At 43.0% G+C, this 11,963-nt stretch overlaps 1 long non-coding RNA gene across 1 annotated transcript in view; it reads left to right on the top strand.

Moving 5' to 3' along the window:
- The first annotated feature begins 218 nt into the window (after positions 1 to 218).
- LOC130588798 (uncharacterized) overlaps positions 219 to 11,963 on the top strand; it is a 43,219-nt gene continuing 31,474 nt past the window's right edge. Inside the window, exon 1 of the long non-coding RNA XR_008967027.1 lies at positions 219 to 335. This is a non-coding gene — a long non-coding RNA (uncharacterized LOC130588798). The remainder of the gene's footprint in view (positions 336 to 11,963) is intronic.

The following is an 11,963-nucleotide window of genomic DNA, read 5'->3' as shown; positions in this document are numbered from 1 at the left end:
CAACAGAGAAAGAGAAAACCATGACAAAGTTGTTAGTTTCRGCAGTCAACATGTCTCAAAAAGAGTGAAATATTTGTAAAATTCTGAATGACAGAAGTCCACAAGGTGTGTCATTTTAAAATAGACACAGGAGCACAAACACAGCCCTGCACAATGTTAGCAGAGTTCACGGAAAGTAAATGGAACGAAATACCATTGCACAATAGAAGGGTATCCAGAGTGTGCAGTCCTGTCAGCCCTCCAGCAGTGTGAGATTTGGGCATGCCACAAAGAAGCCATGCCCCACACATGTGCGTGGATGCTGCTTCTGTGTGGGTAACCAGCTCGAAAATAAGGTAAGGACTGGGCACAATTAAAGGAACAAAGGAAAATGGGCTTGACAAAACCTTTTTTTATAGCAGACCACAGGCAAGTTTTCTCAGGTTCAGGATTATTACACTCAGTTGCAAAACAACACTTAATGTATTAGTACCTAGAAAAGCTCCACTGCTGGTGCTGGCTGGACTTCGGGGTGAAACAGAGATTAGGCAAGAGGGACAAATCAGGAAAATTCCAGAGACTTGGGAAATTACAGAAAACCAGTTTTCACAAAGGACTTKGAGAGAACTGAGCCTATGGTTAAATCTGAGATAATTGAATGCTATAACACCATGACACTGTATCCCCGCAGCGCAGCTCCTGTGAAGCCAGCCCAGCAGGCAAACACTCAGGCTGGATACTGCTGTGCTTCCTTCAGCGATGCGAGTGCTGCTCAGCATGGGGTCACCATGAAGTCCTGGAGAGACATGCCAGCTCACAGATCCCATCTGCCCAAACCCCACTACCTCCTATTGCTAAAATTATCATCTGGCTCCTCGTGAAGAAGCTTTGTGGATAAGCAAGTATTTGGTTATCGCATTTGGGTTGTTCACTTCTTGCATTTAGCAGGACCTCATGTGTATTATTGGTGTTGTTTTGGATGCACACTTCCTCCCTTTTGACAAATTTTGCTGTGAACTCAAAAGGAAAGCAGGAAAGCCATTCTTGGATTCTGCTGAAAAGAATTCTAAGTCCAGGACAAACTTCAAGAGGGAAGATATGTCAGAATGTTGGTTTTACAAAAATCGGTGAATGTCAAATTCCAATACACAAGAGATGCTTTGATGTTGGTAAACTAATTCTTGGTTCYTAGATAAATGGAACTAAAGGAATGCACAATATTATTATTAATWTAAACACTGAATTATTCAGGGGCATAGAACAAAGAATTAGAAAAAGGGATACCACAAACCTTCCTTGARAAAGCATATCAGTGCATCACTTCTGAATGTGCTGGGAAGGCTGCTGACCTTCTCAACCATGGCAAGGCTGACGCAGTTCACATAATTGTTCCTTAGCTCAAGGGCTATTTACCCAAAATGCTTCCCAATAAAAGAATATGACTTGTGTGAGGCTTCTTAGTTGAGAAAACAAACAAAAACAAGAGGAAAGAAAAAGAAGGAAGAGACCTCTGACTTATTTATCACATTCTGCCKTAGGACTTGTGCTGTGGTCTCTAAAATTGTGTTGCAAACCTCTGTRCACCTGTGGGGTGCCTTAGCACTCCTGTGCATCTGTTGAGACTCCAGCAAAAGTGAAATAATGCCAGGAGACCTGTTCACTGCCTTTCACCCCCTACAGCTACCGTGCTCTTCTGCTCAACAGCTCACCTTTGAACACATCAGTGACAGGGAGCCTAGACACAGATCCTCACTGCAAATCCAGGGAAATCCATGCACCAGTGTCACACTCAACTTTCTGAATCACCAGGGTCCCATTTTTTCTTCYGACACTTTACAGCTTCCTGGGAGCCTTTCCAGGAGGCTCCTGATGGGGACCAGAGGACCTGTCACCAGGAAACTCTTCCCAGCCTGTGCCAGAGGTACATGGATTTTTTTTCCCCCTGCTTGCACTGTGGTGTTCACAGCCCAGTTTACAAGCTTCTCTGAGCTATTAGTAGCACAGTTGATAAGCCAGGGAGCATTACAGGAGCTGCCCCCTGCATCTGTGATTTATGTTTCTTGCTAAATATAAAGCTCCCAAGGCTCAGCACATCAATATTTTGGAATGGAACACATGGAAATATTTGATGGACTGGGGAGAACAGATCCCTGTGGCCAGCCACTCACACTTGCCCTTTTGTGAGCAATCATCTGTCTTTCGCTGCAACAGGCAGTGGGATTTGGGCACAACAGCTGGAGTTTCAGCGTTCCTGCATGCTTTGTTAATGAGGGAGCCTGGATTCGAGCCATCCAGACACTGACCATCCATGGATGCAACTGTAACATCAGCARTGCAAGAGCCTCTCTGAGCTCCAACAAGCTGTGTGGAGCACAAACCTCCTGCCCCTGACTGCATGTGCTGCACCTTAGCCTCCAAMCTTCCTTGGGAAGCAAATTGTTCTAGAAGGACTCCAGATCTTTTCCTGGCTGTGCAAGGGGATGGTGCTTGCTTGGCTGAGAGACTAATGTTCCTAGTGTGGCTCTTTGGGCYGCATGTCTGTGAGAATAGTAACTAGCCCAGGAATTCCCATATAGTCCTCTTATAATGGTGAAAATTTTGGTTATGGGGAGGTGAGATTTATCCATTCAGAGAAAGTAAAAGTATTCAGTGAATAACTGCCAGCGGGATGGCATCCTCCCTGGATGGTGGAGGGAGAGCAGACCATCCAGTTTGTGCACACACRTTTTTGTGTGCTGTACCCTTATATCCCCAGCTGCTCTAAATCATTTTAGCTCTGCCGCAGTGAAGGGATTTTTTCCAGCTGAGAATCTGCTCTTGGGTGCAGACTGTGCCAGGTCTGCATCACCCTGGACATGGATCTAGCAAGCAGTGTTTCAGATCTACCACAGAGGTATCCAGTATTTTGGACAAATCTCTCAACACAGTGCTCGTTTTATCAGTCCAGGGTATGTTGTTTCCATCAGAGGAGGAATGTAGCACAGGAAAGGTGYGTGGTAGCAGAGGAAAGGGGTGGCATTTCTAGTGTGGCAGGTCTGTCTGTGTGGCAGATGTCCTCTGACTTGTCAGATGCTCTGGCTGAACCACAATATAGGAACCCCAGTAGAACAAAGTAGAGTGTACTGTGGAAAACACACAAAAGCTCTCAAAATTAGGAAAAAAAAAATCAAAACAGCAACCCTTTTCAGAAATGCTTTCACAATGCTTTCCCTTTGGTGTGTTTTTTAGCATCTAGCATTTATCTTGGAGTGGGGCAGAGAGGTGGATTGGCTGCTTGCCTGCCTTCTGGGATGGAGAGCTTTGCATAAAAGGAAGGAGAAAGAGAACTTCAAAACCAGATTGAGGGGCAAACAAAGTCACCTCTTTGCAGTGAAAGCTTATGGTTTTGTGCAAGTTCAAGATATAATAGTTAGTTGCCAGCTATTGCTGTTCTGAATTTGTCCTACTGAATAGCCTAGTGGAGTGGCCATGACAAAGTAAGAATGCATAAGCTTGTTCTCACAGAAAGAAGATTGAATTTCACCATGAAGTGGGAAGCAAAAGATGTGTGTGGCTGGTTCTATTGCGTGTAAAYCACCAGGTGCCAGTTTCCTTGCATGTCTCTGTAACACTGGGCATGAATCACTCCKAACACACAGGTTCAAGCCAGCAACRCAAGGCTGCTGTTCTGGCTGATCGAATTCCCCCRACACATTTGATTCTGCAGCATACCAGAGTATCTCTGAGATAAGGGCTGCTTCGGCAACTGCCCTGGCAGGGGAAAGTCAGATTGCAGCTTGGAATGACAGACCTGGGAAGGGGAGGGGAGGGGAGGGGGGGTGGGGCTGGTCTCGCCAGAGTGCTGGAGCATAATAGACTCTTTCTGGTCATCAAGCCTAGTGTTCAGTGGACAGACAACTGTCGCCTTCTCTAGAGGGAAAATGTGTACTCTGTGTCTCTCTGGGAYTATGGAGACATCTTGACACTAACAGCCACAGACACATTCTGACATCTTGAAACTAACAGCCTGGCTTTAAGAAAACACCTGCTGGTGGTGGAAAAAAGGAACGAAAGTYACAAGCACCAAGTACAAGAAAGCAAGATTCGTGCAAGCTGTGGCTCAGTCTGTGTTCTCTTGCACTAGCAAGGGATTTGCTAAGTGAAACTCCAATAAGGCTCAACAATTCTCTTGAAGAGTTGCACTAAATCCTYGTAGTGTGTCTTCACTGGAGGAGTCTTAGAGCCAATTCCTGTTTGCTGAGTAAGAAGTACAAGGCCAGGCAATCAATTAGCAGAGCTCTAAACCTCAATGTAAAATTCCTGGCTTCCTCCTACCATGCCTCCAGACTGGATTTTGGCCTGGGTGCTTGTTGCTCTACAGTTTGACAGAGGCTCCAGTTCCCCTTTTTAGACAGCAATCTGCCAGGCAAAGCATGTACAACTTCATCTCAAAAATGCCAGACAGAAAATCATACTACGGGCAATGTCAAGATGTTGTGTTTATGCAGTCATTTCTGTTTCTAGTGACTATGACTAGACAGAAAGGTGCCTTCTTCATGAGTTGACTTGGCTTGCCAGGTCACGAGAAACAGCCAGCAGTTGCTCTTATCTCTTCAGTTTAAAGTGCAGAAGAGGGAGACCCCTTCTGACACCAAGAACTTCATAGCATGCGGATGGAGCATAGAAAAGACACACAGGATTTTAGGGTCAGAAGGGGATAATTTCGTTTTAACACATACATGCCACAGGCTACTGAGCAGCCTCGAATTTGCATGCTCAGATTGCACAGGAGCTTTTAGAGAACAGACAATATTGATCAAAACACTTTCCAGAGAGGAGAATCCATCACAACTTCAGTGCACTGCCCCAGTTGCTGGTTGACCACTGCCTCACTTCTAGTTTGATTCCATCTTTGCCAAATATAAAATTTCACTTTGTCTTCCCATGCTTTTCACTCCAGTGGATAATGRTCACATTTCTTTTCCCCTAAAGACATCAATCAATTTTTTGTGTGTGCAGCTCACCATAAGTGTCAGCTCAATGTCTGAGATACATCYAGCCCAATCAGCTACCTAAAATTAAACCTCTGGTCTGACCCAGTTTTCTGGCCTGCCTCTAAGCCTTGGAGAAGTATAGGCTTTTTAGGATGGTAATTTGTCATGCCTAGAACAAATGTCACACCTCGCTAAGGATGGGTGAGACTTTATTATTAATGGAGTTATGTCTCCTTCCAGGCTATCAATAAAAATGTTAAATAGCAGAGGGTCTAGGGCTGATCTCTGGAGGAATTCTCAGGAAATGGGTGAGAAACAGCACCCCCTTTAGAATGACACTTCAAACCCTACCTGTTAGTTGACTGTTAATCGTTTCAAGGGTGCCTTGCATTACATATTTCCTTAATAAAAATGCTGTGTGATACCAAGCCAAATGCGTCACAGAAGCTTAGGTGAATCACATCAACCCTTCCTTCCACTGACTGAGCCTATAAATCTCCTAAATCTGAAATTACAGCCTAAACTGACACAGATCCCCTTCATGGCCCCATTTGTGAGCAGAAAGAGTAGGTACTCCTTTTAGGAAGTTCTCTTCTGAGCACTGCATATGCCATCTTCACCTTCTGAAGGAAGATTAATGGTGTTCAAAATCTGTGTGCAAAGCATACTTCGTACTTACATCTATTATATATCCCTGAAAAGACCAGCTGTGGCCTTGGGTTAATCACACGCTTCTGATTAGAGAAGACAGCTCTTTAAAGGAACTGGAATGACTTAGGCAGCTGGTCCTTAGGGCTGCAGGATCTTCTCCTGAAAGGCCAAGAAAGCCTCCTGTGACGCAGGTCTGAGTGAAGTCCGGAGGGTGTCCCAACAGGCAAAACTCAATCAGGGACATTCACTATTACAAACTCCTTTCTCCTATCCAATATGCCTTTTCATTTTTTTTCTTTGCTTATCTTATTTCTCCCATGACTGTTTGTTTCATKGGTTCAATATGGTTTTTGTGTATTTACATTTGCTGGAACCTTGAATACATTATTCTGAAAACAATTCATAGTTTGGAGGCAGTTGAGTCCTGCAGTTCACATATCACCAACTCACAATTTCATATCTTGTTAGCCTTGCCTTGAGCCCAGAATGATTGTGCTGTTAGGCTGAAGAATGTCCAGAGGAGCATCTGGCCTTGATTTGAAGATATCAGGAGATAGATAGAGAATCCAGAACCTGCACTAGCTGCTTAGTAGTTAAGCRCCCACACTGTAATCCAATTTATCTGGCTTCAGCTTTCAGTTCCTTGATCATAAGGATCTTCCTTTCCTTATGGTTTACAGAGGCCTCRTGTCTTTGAATCTTCTCTCACTCTGGCTTTAGATAGGCAAAATAWATGAAGGTCTATAAGAAAGATACTGGAAAATTGACGAGAGTCCAGCAGAGGACCATTGAAATAGCTGGGACATATACGATGTGTGAGGAGGGGTCGAGGGAACTGGAATCACTCAGCTTGGAGAAGGGAAAGATAAAGGGGAGCTGCTTGCTGTTTTCTGCTCTCTTAATCGGTGGTAGAGACAGACTTCTCATGGAGGGTCAMAATGGCAAAATGAGAAGCAATTCTGCAAGTTGCAGCAGGGGCATTTTCTGTCTGCTCATAAAGTTTTCATGGTGGGGGGAGGTAAAGCACTGGAGATTCCCAGAGATTTTCAAACCTGGGGCCTCTTGAAACCTGCAGTCCCCCACTCCACACTCTTTTCTTAAGTCATACTATATAAGAAAATTTTCAGCACCCACAGACACCTCTATGTGGTTCTCTTAYGAGCATCTTCCCTCAAGGTTTAAGCATCTTCTAAAAACTGCAAGAAAAAATGGCTGCAGTATTCTAATGCTTTTTCAGCAGAGCTACAGAAAGATCACATTCTGTGAGTCTTTTTATATCTCAAGGGATCRTATTAGCCCCAAGAGAGCCCTTGACTTAGGACGTTCAGTTGTCCTCTTCTCACCCTTAATCATTTTCAGAATCATCCCTTTCCAGAATGTCATCTCCAGGCAGCTATGAGCGGCTTGTGTTCTCTAGATGAATATATTAGCATTTGCTTCACTAAACATGTGTTGTTTGAAGGGCCTAATTTATCAAGTGATACAGTCAGGCACTGTGATTGCTTTCCACACTATTTACCCATCTGCCAATCTTTGTGTCATCAACAAATGATTACCAGCAGTAATTTCAAGCTTCCGGCTCATTGATGAAAATGTTGACTACCACTCTCACCAGTGACACATCCTCCTTCAGCAAGAGCTCTCTGCTGACAGCTGCTTTAAATCTGTCAGTCACTTTGTCCTTCATCCATTTCACCTGCCCTTTCGTGATGTTTGGTTATGCTAATTTGTAATCAGACTGTTACACGGTGCTAAGGGAGATGCTTCATCAGGGACTATCGTGCAATAGTTGTCTAGTGAGTGACTTTACTGGCCATACCTGTGAACTCATTAGAAGAGCACTGTTATATTTATTCAGTGAGACATAYTTTCCATAGTGCCATGTTATAGGAATTCATTGCTTTTTTTATTGTCCTTTTATTCTTTATCAGTTGAGCCCCATGTCAGTTTTTCCATTTTACTTGGACTGGGGTTCGGGTAAGTGATCTGCAGTTACCTCGCTCATCCAGATTGCCCTGTTTGAACTGGCATTGTGCTAATGTTCCTTCCGTTTTCTGGACTCTCCCAGTTCAAAAGATAGCTTCAAAATTAATCCMAAGAGGTCTTAGCTAACAATTTTGTGATTCCTGAATGAAGATTATTTGGTATTCTGGTTTTCAAATGCTTTGTTTATAAGAGACATTTAACTTCCAAAACCATTTAACACCAAAGTAGGMAATTTATTGAACTGCTTTTTGTTCCTCATGTTATCACTCCCTCTTTTACTGTCTTCATCCAGTAATGAGCCTGAGTGGTTGCTCCAGTTTTGTTTGTTCGGAATATCCTTTTGAAAATAATAGTTCTGTTGCCTTGGGTCTACTGGCTGTATTTTCCTCCAGATACTCTTACCGTTTTAAACCTTCAGTTTTAACATTCTGAAGTTTGAAAAACTATTGTTTTCTTATCTTTTTACTGAAAAATTCTTTTTTTCCTTATTACTACCCTCAACCTTACCACAAGGCTTTAGATTAATGTGCTAGTTCTTTTTTTGTAGGCTTGCAGCTATTTGCCATCTAATACAATTTTCCTGGATATATCTACTTTTATTCACATTTTTTTCCTGTCTCAGTGGTTCCTCACAATCTGGTTAATTCCTAGTTAGCTCTTTTGAAATCCTGGTGTAAAGGACAGCCCCTTTTTTGCCCATATTGAATATAACTAGGTCATACTCACTGTTCCCTGGACAACTGTCAACTCTCAGCCCAGTAACTGATTCATCTTTGTCAGAACAAAGTCCAGAAAGGTTACCACATGATGGCCCCTTGTGTTAGRAAACAGACTATAATTTTTCTCTAATCAGGATGCTTTCTCAGTAGCTGTTTGGAGCTTAAAATGTATGGAAGTCYGCTGGAGCATCATCCTTCTTTCCTTGCATTTCTTATGAAGACTGTGGAGTAATTCCTATTCTATGGCCTGGTTTTATGGCATTATCCACACAATCCATTTTCACCAACTCTGTCGTTCCTAAGCAGGTCATAACCAGTTATTTTGACATTCTGATCATGCARATTGAAACCAGCAGATTTGAGTAATGCTGATTATGTCACATTTCTTCTCACTAACAAGAATTTCCAATTCCTCTTGTCTCCTACCTAGACGACTAATGGTTACATAAAATCAAATGGAAAGCCTCTTCTGCTAGCATTCTTTGTCACACGATTAAATAATTTTGCAATGTGCCAAGCTTGTTTGTAGTTCTTTAACCTGCAGTTCTTGCACTGTGTAATGCCTTGACTGCTGCTAGACTCAGGCTAGGAAGATTAGTTCTCGTTCCTCACCAGCAATACTCCTGTCATCCTCTTTATACCGGGCATGTGACCTAGTGCCCCTCAAAACCCAGACCTTCAGCGTCACCTCCCTCAGCTAAACAATAGTTAGTTCATCCTTGTGTTCCGTCACTGATGAGGCTAAAGGGATTGTTTGCAGATTACATGAACCTTGCTCTTCTTTGGCTCCTTTCCAAGGGTTCCTCAAACCTTCTGCTGCCTGTGCTTCTCCACGTGATATTAAATTGGGAATTTCCCCATTTATAGTCACCAGTGTGATTTGCTGAAAGAATGCACAATCCAGTACCTATTGTGCTGCTATCCCTGTTATTTTCTCTAGGGATATGACTTCCCACCCCATTTTCTTCATGCCAATGTCCTCATCCATTTCGCAATTTGATTTCCTTGGTAAGTTCAAGAATCCTCTTCATTCTTTTCGCAGTTAGCATCAGCATGTCCCAGAACAAGTTCTTGACTATGATTTTTTTCGGTTTGAAATTCTTCCTTCTAGGCAGACTCAGCTCATGTAACTTGTCCAAGCATCCACGTGCAGTACGTCACGCTATCCACATGTAGCTGGATTAAGTTTGCATAAACTTAGCAARTACAGTCAAATCATGATTACTTAGATGAAAGTAACCACTAAACTGGTCACTGATCTCTTATGAGTCAGTATCAGGTGCTATGTGAAATGCATAAAGGGTGCAGCTCTTTCTGAATCCAGAGACTGTCACTTGTAGTTTTGGACAGCACATGGATAGTTGTATATTAAGATCAGCACCTTATGTAATTCTGATGGAAGCACCCAGAAGCATTTGYTAGGATTATTAGTTAATGTTACAAGAACCTCACATTTCAAAAGGACGTTTCGGTAAGTTCATTTTTGGGTAAGTGGCTCCATTTGCCTTTAAGGAGGTGTGATTTCCAGAGTAGTAGAGCCAGACTGTGCTGGAAGCAGTTCAGTCTGGTCAGGCTGGAGTGTTTGTTTAAAATCTCAGTGATTTCCTGAGCCATTTGTTAAAAGCTGTATCATCACACTCTTCACCRGGCTTCTGCCTCTCCTGGGAGCTGTAATGTCCATACCTGGTTTGACTTAATGGTGATCCCTCCTCTCTGCCCACCCAGCAGCAGACTTGGGACTCCATCTGTAGGGGAAAGGGGCAAGTATCTACTGGATGCCTTTGATCTCAGCCAGTGGGGTTGATTTCTTATCTCTGTCTCTATTAATTTTATGATCCAGCTTCAGATGTCCCCAGACTAACCAGGGGAAAAATCCTTACCCTGAAACCCACMACATCCTTGGAGTAAGCCATTAGATGGCTTGGGATGTCTGCTGTCTGTTTCCAGCAGAGAGAGTGGGATAGTTCAGAGCTTCCTTCAAAGTTCCAACGCAAGAGATCCTGTGTTTGTCTTCTGTAGGGCAGCTTTGCTATCCACAGTGGAGTAATCGATCGTGGTCATGGTGCACCCACATTGCTTTTCTGTATCTTCTCCTCGCAGAATAAACCCTCTGTGTGGTGGGAATGTAGTGAATTGTGTTAAGAATGGGTCAATAAGACTGCTGGAGAAGAAGCTCAGCTCATACATTTGAATAACTGTGATTTGAAAGGCCCGTCCATATTGCCTGAGAATATCATCCCTCAGAGAGTGGCAGCAAGATCAGAGCATGAGGGAATCCTTTCTGTTCYATTCTGGCTCTCCTGCCCAGAATGTAACATGATAGTAACACCTTGGTGTCAAAAAGGCCCTCCTGAAGATTTTCTTTCACTGCCCTGCTGAATCRGTGGCATCTGAAGATGTAATATGAAGATCTGCTTTGAAAAAAGAAAAACCAGACACCAGATTTGAAGTTAAGATTGTTTTGACTGGGCATTTTCTGGTGATTCTGGAGGCCATGTAAGCCTGGGCTAACCTCAGGTRTGGAGTGAGACTATGGAAATGTAATTGCCCTTCCAAGACTTGAATAGATCTTCAAGGCCATTGTCTTCAGGCTGCAACGCATGTGTATAGTGACCCGAGGAGGACCTGGATCCTGGCTGTTGATAAATGGCATTATTTAATTCATTTATTTTCGGCCAGTTTCAACATTGGCTGGGAAAACCTGCCCCACCAGTTTTGTCATTACAATTCTCCCATTCATTTTTGGCTTCCAGCCACACTATAAAGTCAATAGTAGTCAATGAAACAATAATGGGAGAGGAGGACCAGGATTAAAGACAGAGCCTATCTCTCAACAGTAGACATGTGACTCTGAGGCTAAGTGTTGGCTTATAATTAYTATTAACAAAAGCAACCTGGGAAGGAAATTCGATCTTCCCTTTGTGTCATGTGCATGTTCAAATCTTGAATATGCTTCCTGGGAAAAAGAAATAACCTTCTGCACAGCGGAGAGAGGCAAGGATTCTCTGCTAACCTGTAGTTTTCATTTGTCTGGTTTCTGAATGACTGCATTACATTATGGAAAGTTTCTGTAGTTTCTAAGTCCTTCTGTGAAGATCAGAAATGTCCGCTGGATGAAGAAAAATAAATCAAAGTTGTTGCCATTATCCCTTCCCTAACCTCCCACTTCTCTCCAGCAAGGATGTGATTTATGAGAAATTCCCTGGCTTTATTGTGGAAAGTATCAAATGGAAGAGTATATCCATTTCATTCAGCATAGCTTAAGATGATATAGCTGGGAGTTGACTGAGTTGAAATCCCAGGGTATATACTGCCAGAACTCAAGTGGCCTAAAAATAGACACAGTGATTTCCTGATGTCCTCCACACTCACCAGAACAGTGCTAATGCTGGTCATGGCACAMAATGCTGCATGCAGCAGACTGCTAGGAGAAAAAGAAACACATTAGGCTTTATCTTTTTAATGTAAGGTCTGCTTTGATGAAGTTTGACCACTCTGAGCATTCTGTGCCAGGAGAGGTTTTTGCCACAGTTCTAGGAAATCACCTCCTTCTCAGGTACCACTGCAACATTTGACCAGATGACTCATTCCTGAACACTTCAATGTCTGGGGTGAGGCTTTTTTTTTTTTTTTTTTTTTTTTTTTTTTTTTTTTT

The sequence above is a fragment of the Malurus melanocephalus genome, unplaced genomic scaffold (assembly GCF_030028575.1).
Source record: "Malurus melanocephalus ecotype Western Australia unplaced genomic scaffold, MMel_1.1 scaffold_19, whole genome shotgun sequence".
In the NCBI taxonomy this organism is placed as follows: Eukaryota; Metazoa; Chordata; class Aves; order Passeriformes; family Maluridae; genus Malurus; species Malurus melanocephalus.
The sequence above is the reverse complement of the archived record's forward strand: the minus strand, read 5'-3'. Positions and strand labels throughout refer to the sequence as shown.